The 15236-nt window shown below is 48.2% G+C and overlaps 1 protein-coding gene across 8 annotated transcripts in view; it reads right to left on the minus strand.

Moving 5' to 3' along the window:
• The window catches only part of JAKMIP1 (janus kinase and microtubule interacting protein 1), a 148261-nt gene that overhangs the window by 110928 nt on the left and 22097 nt on the right, over positions 1–15236 (minus strand). The window contains exon 1 of one of the 8 annotated variants that reach the window (XM_067036407.1): positions 12680–12700. The exons of 6 other annotated variants lie outside the window; for them this stretch is intronic. The gene's annotated coding sequence lies outside the window, so the exon portion shown is untranslated. Of the gene's footprint in view, positions 1–1744; positions 1766–12679; positions 12701–15236 lie in introns of those variants that run through there. One more of the 8 variants, XM_067036408.1, reaches the window with a different exon arrangement.

Below are 15236 nucleotides of genomic sequence, written 5' to 3' on the forward strand. Positions count from 1 at the left end.
CCTTGTGAAACAAGTAACAGTATTATCCCCATTTGACAGATAAGGAAACTGAGGCTCAAAAAGGTGAAGTCACCTGCCCAAGGTCCGTGGCTTGTAAGTGGCAAAGCCAGGACTGAACCCAGGTATGTCTGACTCTAAGGCCACTTCCCAGGTGCCCAAAGAACTGTCAATTTTGTTTTCTATCTTCAGGACCCAGCACCATGCCTGGAATGCTCTTAGAAGGCACCCAAGAACGTTTTTAGGAAGGAACAGCCAGGCTCCTTCCTGCACATCATGCCATCACCTTCCAAGAACTAGGCATACTGACAGCAAATCAAATGTCACTGAATGAGTGACATATATAAAACAGTAAAACTTATATAAAACAGTAAAACTGTTTCAATCATGAAGAACTTCCAATATCATCAGAAAACCACCTACTTCAATTCCCCACCCAACACACCCACAAACACAATCTGATAAAATTGCTACTCGTATGCAGGACCCACAAAACAAAATTCTCATCAACTAGAGGAATGATAGTTGTTTCTCAACTATTACAGGAACATGATGGAACTTCCTTTGGAATATTCAGTGCATGTGAAGTCTTCTTTTTTCTTCAGCTTTTCACTGTAAAATCTTACCAGGTGCTGAACAGGAGAGAAACTTTGAGGTGGGAATGAGCAATGGGAACAATAATTGTGCTGCAAGAAAAACAAAGCATCTTGGCAGCACCCATACTCCTCTTCCATCAGACAGAATTCAATACAATTCAACAAACATGCACCAAGTTAACAGAACTAACAGTCCCTGCTCGTATAGCAGTCTCTCTGTACTAGAAACTGTTCCAAACTTTCCAGATTCTCTATTATGCCACAGCCCTATGACATGGGTATTATTAGTGCTCCGTTTTAGTGTTCAGGCAGGAAAGAGTACCTTGGCCGAGTTGACACAGATAGCAAGTAGGGGTGGGAGGTTGTCTGGCTCCCACCAGGTGGTCTGGCTTCAATGTCAATCTTCTTACCTTCTCTGCCATGTAGCTTCCAGGTGGCAGCTATTATGCTAGGATGTGAAGATAAAGCCACTAGGGTGGCCCAGGCACTGCCTCATCCACAAGATGCCAAAGTAAATACATTTATAAGACTAACTAAGCCTCGGCCATTCTGCACACCTGGGGGCAGATGGCTGCTACCCCTTAGGCAGCCAAAACACATCAGGTCCTTAAACACATAATCCTGGCGTTCACGAGGTCCTGGAGAGGCACGTGTTATTTTCCTCATTTTATAGGGACAAAATCTCAGCTGAAAGTAAGTAAAGGACTTGCTCGAGTCCCCACCTGACTACAAAGCCTTTGCTTTCTGCTACTACGTGCTGACTCTTCGCAAAGCCCCTGCACCATTTTGTAATCTCCCCTTTATTGATGTGCAAGGGCCCCTTAAGAAGTCCCAGAAAAGGTCTCAGCCATTAGGCTGTTTCTGTCCCACCTCTCCTGAAATGAGTCACATAATCACACCACTGAGAACATGCAGTGTGACTCGTGACTTTGAAGCCAAGAGCAACTTCTTTTGTGGTTTCCACATCCTTTCTACACCAGCCACTCAGTGTCGACCGATATGCCTAGGGCACTCAACAGACGCTTACGAATGACTCCAGAACTGGAGGACAGGGGAAAGGGTGGCAAGGCTGAAGCAAGCAGGGTGAGACAAGGGGCTCAAATCGGAACACTAATTACAGGGCTCGGGTGCTCGGACCAAGATGAACTTACTGCCAGGTTATTCACCACCAGGTTACTACCACCATCGGGAAGGAAGATGGTTAAGGATGACTTCATTAGATGCAGACGTTTGCCGAATCCCTCGAATGTGCCGGCCCAGGGCTGGGTGTCCCAGTGGTTCCCCCACATGCGTGAGGAGTTCCCATCAAGTCAGGGAGGCGGGCAAGGAAACAGAATGCAGCAAACCCAGGTGATAAGTGCAGACCAGGGCCGTGGGTCTCAGTCGGGTGTGAAAAAAGAGACATCTGAAGTGGGCCCTGGCAGGGGTGAAATGTGCACATGCAGACAAGGGAATAGGCGTCTAAGGAAGGTTGAATGGCATTTAGGCAGGGAGAGCAGCAGAGAAGCACATTCAATCAACATCCCGGTGCCTGCCCATACCAGGCCCTGTGCTGTGCACAGGGGCTTCAGACACAAATCCCAGCCAGGCCCTGAGCTCCAGCCAATGGGGAAGAAAAACTGTGGAAGACAACAGCCCCACAGTATGGCCAAAGCTGGGACAGAAAGATGTGCAAGGCCTGGGGAGTCAGGGAAGTACCCGAGGATATGAGCCTGAGCCACCTCTAGAGGCAGCAGGAAGGGCGTGCGAGAGACAGGGTACAGGTGTGCAAAGACAGGAGGAACGGAGGGCAAGTTCAAGGAAGGCAGACTCTTCCATATGGTAGGGGACAGTGTTATGGACTGAATGTCTGGGTGTCCCCCCCCCCAAATTCATATGTTGAAACCCCAATGCACAATGTGATGGTATTTGCAGATGAGGCTTTTGGGAGGTGATTACGCCCTCATGACGGGATCAGCATCCTTATAAGAAGACACACAAGAGAGCTTGCTTCCTCTCTCTGTCCACCTCCTGAGCACACAGTGAGAAGGCAGCCATCTGCAAGACAGGAAGAGAACTCTCACCAGAAACAGAATCAGCCACCACCTTGATTTTATACTTCCCAGCTCTAGAACTGTGAGGAATAAATTTCTGTTATGTAAGCTGCCCAGTCTATGGTATTTTTCGTTATAGCAGCCAAAGCAGACGAAGATAATTGGTAAAAGCAAGAGCATCGAGAGATGAGGTCACAGATGTGGTGACAAGGAGTGTGTGCTTCATCCCAGGACAGGCGGAGCCCATCGAGCAGAGGGGTGACACAGCCAGGTGTGGTTTCTGAAAGATATCAGCCTTTCTGGGTACGACTGTCTGTCTTCCCAAATACTCCCAATGACTCAAGAGCCATTCTGAGGAAGGAGTGGGTGGGCAGAACCTTCAGACTGTCCTCGGAGAGCACTGGACCCTCAAGGTCTGTTCACAGAGACCTGGGGTGAAGCAAGTGCTGGTCCTAATGCAGCTCTTTCTCCAGCCCAGCTCAGCTCAGTCAGTGACAGTCCTGGAGGCTCCTCCTTCCCAGGGCCCAGTCTTAGGAACATGAGGACACTTGGAGGTTGAGACAGAACCAATGTGATACTGATGCTCAGATGACAACACACAGACACAGGTGTCTGTGAAGGGATGGTGGCCAGTACCTAAAACAGAGCAGAGCCATCAGAACTTTGGGGCCCTGGGAGGTGGTGACCAGGCCTGGATTTCAAACCACATTCCATGGAGCCCTGGTCCTCCCTGAAGATGCTCAGGGGTATCAGAGATCAGGGTTCTGGAGCAACAAATGTTTGGTTCTATTTTTTTTTTATTTTTTTTTTTTTTTGCAGTACGCGGGCCTCTCACTGCTGTGGCCTCTCCCGTTGCGGAGCACAGGCTCCAGACGCACAGACTCAGCGGCCATGGCTCACGGGCCCAGCCGCTCCGCGGCATGTGGGATCTTCCCGGACCGGGGCACGAACCCGTCTCCCCTGCATCGGCAGGCGGACTCTCAACCACTGCGCCACCAGGGAAGCCCTGGTTCTATTTTTTATAAGTAGAATCATTTTAAGCTACAAACACAGCATACAAGCTCAAATGAGCTGCACATCAAATGTCAACCCTCTGTAGACGCCACTGCATGGACCTGGGTTGCCAGGTGAATACTCAGCTTTATACAGGTCTTGGGGTTGAGACTCTCCTGTTATCTCCAGCAAAATGGATCCTGAAACTAGAAGACAAATTGTTGACGAAAACCTTACCGACTGCAAATGTAGTAGGTAAAGATTCTCAGAATATTTTCACAACCACAACAAAGCCCAATTAAACACTCAGGGTGCCATGGCTATTAAGAATACTACTGTCACCCCAAACTTTTCATTTTGAAAGTAACATTCATCAAAGCAACCTCACTGTTCTCATGGACTGACATGACATGAAGCACTATAAGAGTCATAAAATAAATGTGACAGGGCTTCCCTGGTGGCGCAGTGGTTGAGAGTCCGCCTGCCGATGCAGGGGACACAGGTTCGTGCCCTGGTCCGGGAAGATCCCACATGCCGCGGAGCGGCTGGGCCCGTGAGCCATGGCCGCTGAGCCTGCGCGTCCGGAGCCTGTGCTCCACCCCGGGAGACGCCACAGCAGTGAGAGGCCCGCGTACCGCAAAAAAAAAAAAAAAAAAAAAAAAAAAAAAAAAAAAAAAAAAAAAAAAAAAATTAAAAATAAATAAATAAATAAATGTGACAATAAACTACTGCCAGACTGCTACACCCCGACCGAGTATTTCTGACTCAGCAGCTCGGGGTGGGGCCTGAGCATGTGCACTACTAAAATGTTCCCAGGTGATGTTGATGCTGCTGGTGCAGGACCCTACTTGGAGAACCACTGCTCTAATCTGCTCGTTACAAACTCTGCTTATCGTGACTCATTAGGGCACACAGTCCCATAAGCCTGATAGGTAGGTCCTTCTAAGACAGCACAGATGGGAAAGGCAGAGGAACAGGCATTCCAGGGACTGGGGCAGCACATGCAAACACATGGAATCTGGAAAACAGTGGGTAAGGAAGTCAGTAGTTCACTGGGGTCAAAGGGGTGGCTAGGAGTCATGAGGTCCAGGATGAGGTGGGAGGCAAAAGCAGGGGCTGTAGATATCAGGCTTACAAGGGTGGAACTGAGCATCAGCTATGGACCAGGCCCTGTCTTTGCTGCTATTGATTTCTCATTTCACTGCATTGTAGTCAGAGAACATACTTTGTATTATTTCTATCCTTTCAAGTTTATCGAGCTTGTTTTATGGCTGAGCATATGGTCTATCCTGGAGAACGATCCACGTGCCCTTGAGAAGAATATATATTCTTGGTGAGGACACGGAGAAAAGGGAACCTCTGTGCACTGTTGGGTGGGAATGTAAATTGGTGTAGCCACTATGGAAAATAGTATGGAGGTTCCTCAAAAAATTAAAAATAGAACTACCACATGATCCAGCATTCCCACTTCTGGGTATTTACCCAGAGAAAATGAAAACACTAACTTGAAAAGATAAACACACCCCCATGTTCACTGAAGCATTATTTACAATGGCCAAGAAATTAAAAGAACCTAAGTTTCCATCAGTGGATGAATGGATAAAGAAAATATGAAATAGATACATATAAAATGGAGTATTATTCAGCCACAAAAAAAGAATGAAATCTTGCTGTTTGTGAGACATGGATGGACCTTGAGGGCATTATGCCAAGTGAAATAAATCAAACAGAGAAATAAAAATACCACATGATCTCACTTATATGTGGAATCTTAAAAAACAACAACAAAAACCAAACTCATAGATACAGAGAACAGATTGGTGGCTGCCAGAGGTGGGGGGACAGGAGCGTGGGCAAAATTGGTTAAGGAGGTCACCAAGCTCAAACTTCCAGTTATAAAATACACAATTCATGGGGATGCAATATACAGCATGGTGACTATAGTTAATAATACCATATTGTATATTTGAAACTTGCTGAGAGTAGATCTTAAAAGTTTTCCTCACCAGGGGCTTCCCTGGTGGCGCAATGGTTGACAATCTGCCTGCTGATGCAGGGGACATGGATTTGTGCCCCGGTCCGGGAAGATCCCACATGCCGCGGAGCGGCTGGGCCCGTGAGCCATGGCCGCTGAGCCTGCGTGTCCGGAGCCTGTGCTCCACAACGGGAGAGGCCACAGCAGTGAGAGGCCTGCGTACCGCAAAATAAAAGTTTTCATCGCAAGCAAAAATTTTTGGTAACTATATGTGGCAATGGATGTTAACTAGACTTATTTTGGTGATCATTTCACAATGTATACAAATATCAAATTATTATGTTATACACCTGAAACTAATATAATCGTTTATATCAATTATACCTCAATTCTACATATGTATATGTATATATATATTCTTATGTTGGTGGAGTATTCTATAGGTGTCTGTTAAGTCTGGTTGGTTTATAGTGTCCTTCAAGTTTTCTATATCCTTGCTGATCTTCTGTCTAGTTGTTCTATGCATTATTAAAAGTAGGGTATTGAAGTATCCAAATATTATTACTGAATTATTCACTTCTCCCTTCTTTTAGATCAGTTTTTGCTTCAAATATTGATATTTTGGTGTTCTGTTGTTAGATGCATGTGTGTTTATAATTGTTATATCTTCCTAATGGATTGACACTTTTATCATTGTAAAATGTTATTAAATGTCATTATAAAATGTCCTTCTTTATCTCTATTTATTTTAAATCTATCTGGTATGATATCAGTATAGTCACTCTAACTTTCTTATGGTTGCTCGTTGCATGATGTATCTTTTTCCATCCTTTTACTTTCAATCTATTTGTATTTTTGAGCCTAAAGCAGTATGTCACCTGTAGACAGCATATAGTTAGATCATTTTTAATATACTCTAACAATCTCTGCCTTTTGATTGGGTTGGGGTTTTTAAAAATATTTATTTATTTATTTATTTTTGGCTGCATTGTGTCTTAGTTGTGGTACGTGGGATCTTTGTTGCGGCATGCAGCTTCTCTTTAGTTGTAGCACATGGTCTCCAGAGCACGTGGGCTCTGTAGTTGCGGCATGCAGGCTCAGTAGTTGCAGCACGCAGGCTTAGTTGCCCCGCAGCATGTGGGATCTCAGTTCTCCGTCCAGGGGTCGAACCTGCATCCCCTGCATTGGAAGGCAGGTTCTTAACCACTGGACGACCAGGGAAGTCCCTGATTGGGTTGTTTAATCCATTCACATTTAATGTTATTATTGATATAGTTGAGTTTACATCTGCCATTTAACTTTTTGTTTGCTACATGTCTCATGTACTCATGAGTTACTCAAGTAACTCATGTTACTTCCTCTATTCTTCCTTTACTGTGTTCTTTTGCATTAAATGAATCAGGCATATGTCACAACAAGAACTTCAAAGAACTTATTCTTTTTAGTTTCTTAAATGCTTAATTTTTAGTTTCTTAAATGGTTCATTTTCTAATCAACCATGATTTTTTTCTCTCTGGTTCCAGTAGAGAGGAGCAATGAATTATTCACCCAATACCCAATAGTCATAGAACCTCATCTATAATAATGTCCATTACCAGATTCCTGGGTTGGAGAATTTGAGGCTAGAATTTGACCTTCCCACAGAGAGGAGGCATGGGGCCACTCACGGTGTTTTGAGGATCACCTTCATGACATGTGATGATAAGAAGTGTCATAACAGTTCAGTGCTTCAGACCAAGGTGGGAAAGGATGGTTGGAATTCACAACAGAGTCCATAGCATGGATATTTTCAAGTGCTGTGGTGCTGCTTTCACAGACACCTGGCACAGATGCTAACAAAGATCTGGTGAGTGGAGGGCCTTTCTGTACCAGCTACAATGAACAGGTGAGACACTACAAACTGATCAGCCCACATCCCTTCCAGGGAGTGATTTAATACCGCCCCCAATCTCCTTATCACTTGACCTCTTAGTTTACCTACAAAGCCCTCTGTTCATCAACAAATATGAAGGGAAACTACAATCCGGGAGCTTGTGAATTGTGAAATCCCAAATTCACAATTTATGTCGTGAACACCTGAGGTTTGGGGCACCCAGCACCCCTCCCCCATCTTCTGACTGGAGCACTCCCAATTTCCGATATCCTATCCAGCAACAGGACTTGTTTGCATATTTGGTATGAAGTGTCTTGCATTCACCTTTAGCCATGCCTATAGAAAACTCAGGGGAGCTGTAATGCCCAGGCGCTCATAAACTGGGTTCATCCTGGGTATCTGGTACACTTCCAGGGAGAGATAGATGCTAAAAGTAAAGTGCCCGTTTGCCCAATAGTTTATAAACAGATTAGGCACGATTTGGGGGCATCCGGGCCGTTGTTTAAAATAAGGTGTCTGGTTGGCAAAAGAACCTCTTCCAGCCCTGATCCTGAAAGGCTCCAAGACTTACCGCAGAAACTCAATTACCGCCAGGCTTAATGAGCTCACTCACCCAGCTGCCCTGGCCCACAAAGCAGCCCTGCCAACTTCCAAAAAGAAGATGTGTCTTCCAAAGCGTATTCTGAGGTGCAGCTTGGGAGAAATGGAAAAATCAGACCACTTTAACAAGAAATATGACCTGTAAACACAAGGACATGGTTTGGATTCTGAAGAACAGCTGTCTAACATATATATATTGTCCTTAACTAAAAGCAGGCTGCACTGCAAGGCCGTGAAATCCCCGTGTGCAGGGAAAGGGTAGCTTTACTGAGTTCTACACAAACTTCACAAATGTCATCTCTGGGCTGATAGAACCATCAGGGGTGTTTCAACCACGAGTCCTGAGGGGTCGGAGGTTTGGAGAATTGATGTCACTAGAGGAGGCTGCTACAGAGAAAGGAGTGGGGCTTACTGAGGGCAGAGTGGACCTGATGCAAACAACAGAGAGAAGAACCTACGGCAGCCGTTACGGTCCCTCCCAACACTAACATTATAGGAATATGAAACATATTCATTTTTCCTTTCTTGGCCCAGAAGTGAAAACAATTCAGTCCTAATACTACAAACAGCCAATATCAAGGCTAAAGGCCAAAAGCGATTGACCACCTACTGTGCCCCTCACCCTGTGCTGGGTTCTGGGAATCCCACTGTGAACCAGGCAGAGCCCCTACTTTCCCGGAAACTTCTGTCTAGTGGGAGAGTCGGACAGGTCACTGGCAGCTGGAATACAGAATCCAGGGCAGTGACAGAGGGGTGCTCGGAGCGACGGGAACCCTGAGGACACAGCTGACCTGGCCTGCGGATGCGGAAGGATCGTCAAGGAAGGTTTTCTGGAGGAAAGAAGGCTGATGATGGACCTTAAGCACACGTGGAGGATGTTCACTGGGTGCATGGGGGCGGGAAGGGTGCATGGGGGTGGGAAAGGCGAATGGGCAGATCTGCCAGAGGGAACAGCATGTGCAAAGGCCTGGCTCAGTCAGGGATGGCAGGCAGATGGTACAGCTGGGAGCACGCTCTACCGAAGGCCCGGGAGGAGAGAGGCAGGAGCAGGCCACGCCGCCCTGGCAAGATCAGGAGAGCACCGGAAGCCTCTTTAGTCCGCCCCTCTGCCTCCAGGCTGTTCCTATCTTAATCCAGCCCCGGTGACTTCATCCACTGTATCTTCACTTGTAGAGTAAGCGAACAGGTCTCTCCTAGGGCTCCACCGTCCCAAGCTGGGCCATGGAACCTGCAGGGTTTCACAGGTGGGGGGCGAGTGAGGGAGGTATTCCAGGTAGAGGGAGCTGGCAAGCGAGGGTCTGGAAGAAGGGACAGTGCTTTGGAGGGGGGTACAATTCACCAAGGGAAACATGGGAATTGAGTTGGGAGCAGGCCATGGGGGCCGTGAACACAGGCTAAGCTGGCTGCACTCTTCTTCATAAGTAATCAGCAACTGGAGCAGCCAGAGGTCTGACCCCCATCACTGCCATTTCTACCTGGGCAATCTCAGGTGAGTCACTCACTCTTCACCAATGAGGTGGTACGGGCCCAACAGGGGCTGGAGAGGAAGACTCGCTGCTGCCCTCAATAACCCACTTCCACTTACAGGTCAGCCCGATCCACTCCTCAGTCCCCACCCAGGCAGCAGCAACAGAAGGCCAGCAACTCGCAGGCAGGTGTGCACGTGGAAGATGAGGAGGACGACATTCGCTGACCCCTGCAAGACCTGGACAAAGCCCTTCATGGGCATCTCTCCACGTGGAACACACGGCACCCTGGCTTGGGGAGACGGGTGTGACCCCCCCAGGACACCAGAACTCCCAGGGATGATGTGCCTTCTCTCCCCCGAGGCTCCTGGCGGGGTGGGGAGTGGAGTCCAACCCAGACTCCCTCCCAGGTCTGGCAGAAAGCAGTGGGGATATGGTCTGGAGCAGAGGAGATGCCGGAAACAGGGAGGTGGCCTTGCCACGCCCTGAGAATCAGCTTCCCTCGACCAATCAGCTCTGGCCATTGGGCAGCCCTGCCCACTGCTCTGAGAAGCATGGAGAGATCTCCTCCGCCTTCAGAGGCCATGGGAAATGAACATGCAATCTCTTCAGAGGACAGAAAAATTCTGGTGTGGTTATTCCATGCAGAGGGAGTAAAAAGGCTAGAGCCACTGAGTGGAGGCGACTCAGAAGTGCCCCAATGCTCTTCATCCTAATCACATTGCCGCCAGTTACAGAAAGCCTGCCACGCACCAGGCTATACGTGGAGCCACGCCTGTTCCCCTCACAAGGTCTGCCCTCAGGGTTCCCAGCTAGAGACCCAGCTCTCATCGCCCTGTGATTGTTTACTAAGTCTCCTTACCCATATTCTCCAGGTAACAGTCACAGTCTCAGTGATGGGGTTTGTGTTTTATTTGTGGGTCTCCCCTCTCTCAGAATGAAAGCTGCCATGGCCAGGGACCTTGCCGCGCCTGGTCTTCCTGGGACTCTAGTTCCTTCCGGGGGGCACACAGGAGGCCCTCAAATGTGCACTGTCACTCTTTGTTATCAGACTGAGCGCCTTGTTTACAGAGGAGGAAACTGAAGCATGGAAAAAATGTAACTCACTTGCCCAGGGCCACATACTTCACAGAAGGCAGAGCCACCATCCTCTGGGCCTGGTCCCTGCCCCTGAGGAGCACAGCGTCTAGAGCAGCACTGCCCCCCAAAATACAATGTGAATCCCAGGTAAAATTTTAAATGTTCTAGCAGCCACACTTTAAAAAAGTAAAAAGAAACCAGCGAAACAAATTTCAATGATACATTTCATTTAGCCCGACATATCCAAAACAGTTTTGTTTCAACAAGTCATCAATGTTAAAGTTATTACTGAGATCTTTCTCATTCTCTTTTTTCCTACAAAGTCTTTGAAATCCAGTGCGTGTTTTCCATTCCCCAGGGCAAGTGAGCATATGACTTAGGAGGCCCATTCACAATCACTATGACCACTACTTCTGGACCCACCAGTGTCAGCAGTGCCAGATGACCAATAACTAATGTACACCAACATGCTCTGGGCCGTCTGCACAGGTATTTCTGACCTTCACACCAACCCCAAGAGCTAGGGACACTGAACTTTCTCCATACTGAACGGAAGAAAAAAGTGAAGCTTGGAAAGATTAAGTAACGCGCTCCCGATCACCGAGCTACCAAGGTGGAGTTAGGAAATTAACTCACATCTGACTCTAAGCAATAACAACAATTATTTCTTAGGCACCTACCGCATGCCAACATCTTGTGCTGAGAGATAGAAAACGTGCCAGTTGAGGTTCCTGCCCTCACGGTGCTTTCATTCTAGCTCAGGAGGACCGGGGGAATGATCACAAATGGGGAAACAAAACGCATCTCAGATCATGATGATTTCAGAGGAAACGGGGTGCCAAAGGGGAGAATAACAGTGGAGGGGGAAGGTGGGCATCTACCTGAGAAGGGCAGGGAAGACCTCTCCAAAGAGGGGAAATTGAAGCTGAGACCTGAAGGGTGAGAAGAAGCCAGTTCTGGCGAGGGCAGGAGATGAACTGACCAGGCAGCAAGCAGCAGACACAACGCTCTGGGCAGGGGAGTCCAGTACATTCCAGGAAGCATCGGAAAGGCTCCCTATGCTGTGCCAGCTGCCTCTCTGGGCCACTGGGTTGGTCCCTGGCCAGCCCTCCTGCTTCAGGGTGCTCCCACACTCTGGCTTGGAAAATGAGAAATCTACAAACCATTCTCCGGATGTCAAGAGCAAGTCAAGGCTGGAGGTTCCCAGCACAGAGCCTGGCAAGGAGGGCACATTCATAGCTATCTGATGAGTGGCTGAACGGATGAATCAGTGCACAGGTGGGAGGAGAGAGTGGAAGCACCACAACAGAAGCCTGGTAGCCAAGGCCCCGAGAAGAAAGCGTTAACACTTTAAGCTATGCTTCAAACCCTCTGCACAATAGCCAAAAGGTAGAAACCACCCAAGAGTCCATGAACAAATGAATGGATAACAAAATGTGGTCCATCCTTACAATGGACTATTATTCAGCCTCAAAAAGGACTGAAGTACGGATACAGGCTACGACCTGGATGAACCTTGAGGATATTACGCTTGAATGAAAGAAGCCAGACACAAAAGGCCACATATTATATAAGCCAATGTATATGAAATTCCAGAATAGGGAAATCAAAGAGACAGAAGGCAGATGGGTGGTTGCCAGGGGCTGAGGGAGGGGGAGGGGGAGTGAGTGTTCCACGAGGAGGGAGTTTTCCTTGGGGATGATGAAAGTGTTTTAAAGCTAGACAGAGGTGTTGGCTGTACAACACTGTGAATGTACTAAATGCCGCTGAATTGTATACTTTAAAATGGTTAATCTTACGTTGTGTGAATTTCAGCTCAATTTTTTTAAAAAGGGGAAGGGGAGGAAAAAAGAATTGTTTCAACAGGAGGGGTCAGGTCACGATCCTGTTAAATAAAATAAAACTCCATGTCTCAGAAAGCAGATGGGAATGATCAGCCTCCAGAAGTACCAGAACAGAAAAGGAAAAGAGAGAAGACAGACTTTCCAATGTTAAAAAAAAGCAGAAAGCTATTGATACTTTACCAGATCACTCTCACCTCCACTATCGACGCCTGTGATACTCACGGTCTTCCTGTCCTCCATAGGAAGCAGGACTCTCCTCAGTGTGTGTCCCACCCCTACCAGCCCTAAGGAAGGGACGAGGGGCCAGTCCAGGGCTCCTGAATCAAAATGCAGCCGAGATGGAGGCTTGGGGGCCAGCAGGCTGAGCCAGCGCATCCCCTGACCTGGCACACACAAGGGCATTACTGCCACAATGGGCAGCCCTTGGCAGCCCCGGGATGGCCACAACAGAACCTCCTTTCATTCCCTAAAGTGGCCCTTCAGCCAACTCTGGGCCACAGGGGAGAAAGTACAGCAGGAAACCTGTCTCCACACAGCACATGGGTCCTCTGAGGCCCGGTTGGGGGCCTTAGGACACATGACGGGTCCCGAGGATGATTCCAAGATCTGGAAAGGATAAAGGGGACACCACGAGCCACAAAGAGAGGACAGACTGACCTAAGGACTGATGAAGGGTGTGGCTGTTCGAGGGAACAGCATCACAGCGACTGCCCACCGCACGAGGCTGGGCCTTCACCTCTGTTCTTTATTTCATCCTTACACCCACGTGGACGGCAAGCATGGGCATTGGGGTTATTCCCATTTCACAGATGAGGACACTGAGCTGTGCAGGGTTCAAAGGGTACAGACGGCCATCCACGGTCAGCATATGGCAGAGCTGGTGTTCAAACCCAAGGCTGCCATCAACGCCTCCTGTGCTAAATTCTGATGCTGCTGATGTTTGCTTTTTTCTACAAAACTCCCACAAGGCAGGATGGAGTCATGGTTAAGAACATGGGCCGCCAGTTTGGGATGACGGAAAAGCTCTGGAGACGGATAGTGGTGATGGTTGCACAACAATGTGAATGTACTTAATGCCACTGAACTATTCCCTTAGAACTGGCTAATATTAAATATGATATATATTTGAAACAAAGATATTTTAAGAATTGGTCACGTACTAGGACATAAAGAAATTATCAACAGATTTTTAAAAATAGGTATCATACAGACCACATTCTCTGAACATGGTAAGGTTCTGTTAGAAGCTAATAAAAAGTATAAATTCTTCCCCTGCTGGAAAAAATCCCTGCTTCCCAGTTACTAGTTCTGTGACCCTGGGTAGGCTTCACAGCCTCTCTGTGCCCACCTGTAAAATAGGAAATGCAGAGCTTCTCCCTCTGGGGTTGTGTTCAGGATTGAATGAACTCAAACCAGGGAGAGAGCACAGACCAGAGGGTGGCAAACTCCTATAAAGGGCCAGGTAGTAAATGTTTCTGGCTTCACTGGTGTCTTCTCCAACTGCCCAACTCTGCCAATACAGGGCCGAAGCAGCCACAGACAGTAGGTACACAAATGGACGTGGCTGTGAACCAGTAAGACTTTCTTTACAAAATCAAGCAGCAGGCTGACGGACACCCTGGCCCTTGGTAAGTACTCAGCCAATGTTAACTGTTACAATTAAGAAAAACAGCATTTATCTCAATTCATTTCTGTAGACCAATGAGAGGCACAGTACTCCTTGTTGCAGTTCTGAAAATAAATACTATCACCAAAGACAAGAACAGAGCCACTGTCCCCACTGGGGAGCTGGCCCCTCCCTCACTCTGAGCACCCCTGCGCCCTGTCTCTGCTGCTTTCAGGTTGATTCAGAACCAGCATGTTAATTACCTCCTGGGCTACTCTCAGCAAACAGTCCTGCCCTTCCCACCTCCCACAAGAGGGGCTCCTGACCCCTGCCCTTCACACCATGAGGCCCTCAGGGCCGCCTTCCTTGTCCTTGCCCCTGCCTGCTGGCCCATGGTCCCTGGGCTGTCCATCTGGCTTTGGAAAGGCATAAGCAAAGAAAACATTTTCAGAAGGCATTCAGGGCTACAGTGGCAAGCCAAGGTCCCACTGCTGGCCAGCCTAGGGGTTTTTTCTGAGCCTCAGGCTATAGCAACACCAATAGCTACTACTGCCTTCAAGGTAACATGTTTCTATTAAAAGCACTGAGAAGACTCCTCTGATTGATTTCTCACACTAGCCCTGTAGGAAGGTTTTCTTTCCATTACCGGAAACAGCATACTTCATGGAGGGACATCTAAGCTCTGGAGCTAGAGACAGCCCCCCTCCCCCGCGCGCGCGCGCGCGCGCGCGCGCGCGCACACACACACACACACACACACACACACACACACACACCTTAATTCCACCTCTGGAGCAAGAGACAGCCCCCCTCCCCCCCACACACACACCCCTTAATTCCACCTCTGGAGCAAGACATAGCCCCCCTCCCCCGCACGCGCACGCGCGCACACACACACACAACCCTACCTTAATTCCACCTCTGCCTCCACCTCACACACACACACACACACACACACACGTGCACACACACGCGCGCACACACACACGTGCGCGCGCTGCGCGCGCGCACACACACACACACACACACACACACACACACCCCTACCTTAATTCCACCTCTGCCTCCACCTCCAGACACAGCCCTTGCTTGTCAGGGCCTCACATAATCCTTACCCTGCCTGGTGCTGTGCAGTTTAAATGAGATAATTCATGGCAGGAGTGGGAGTTTAAG

The sequence above is a fragment of the Kogia breviceps genome, chromosome 6, assembly GCF_026419965.1.
Source record: "Kogia breviceps isolate mKogBre1 chromosome 6, mKogBre1 haplotype 1, whole genome shotgun sequence".
NCBI classification, from domain to species: domain Eukaryota; kingdom Metazoa; phylum Chordata; class Mammalia; order Artiodactyla; family Physeteridae; genus Kogia; species Kogia breviceps.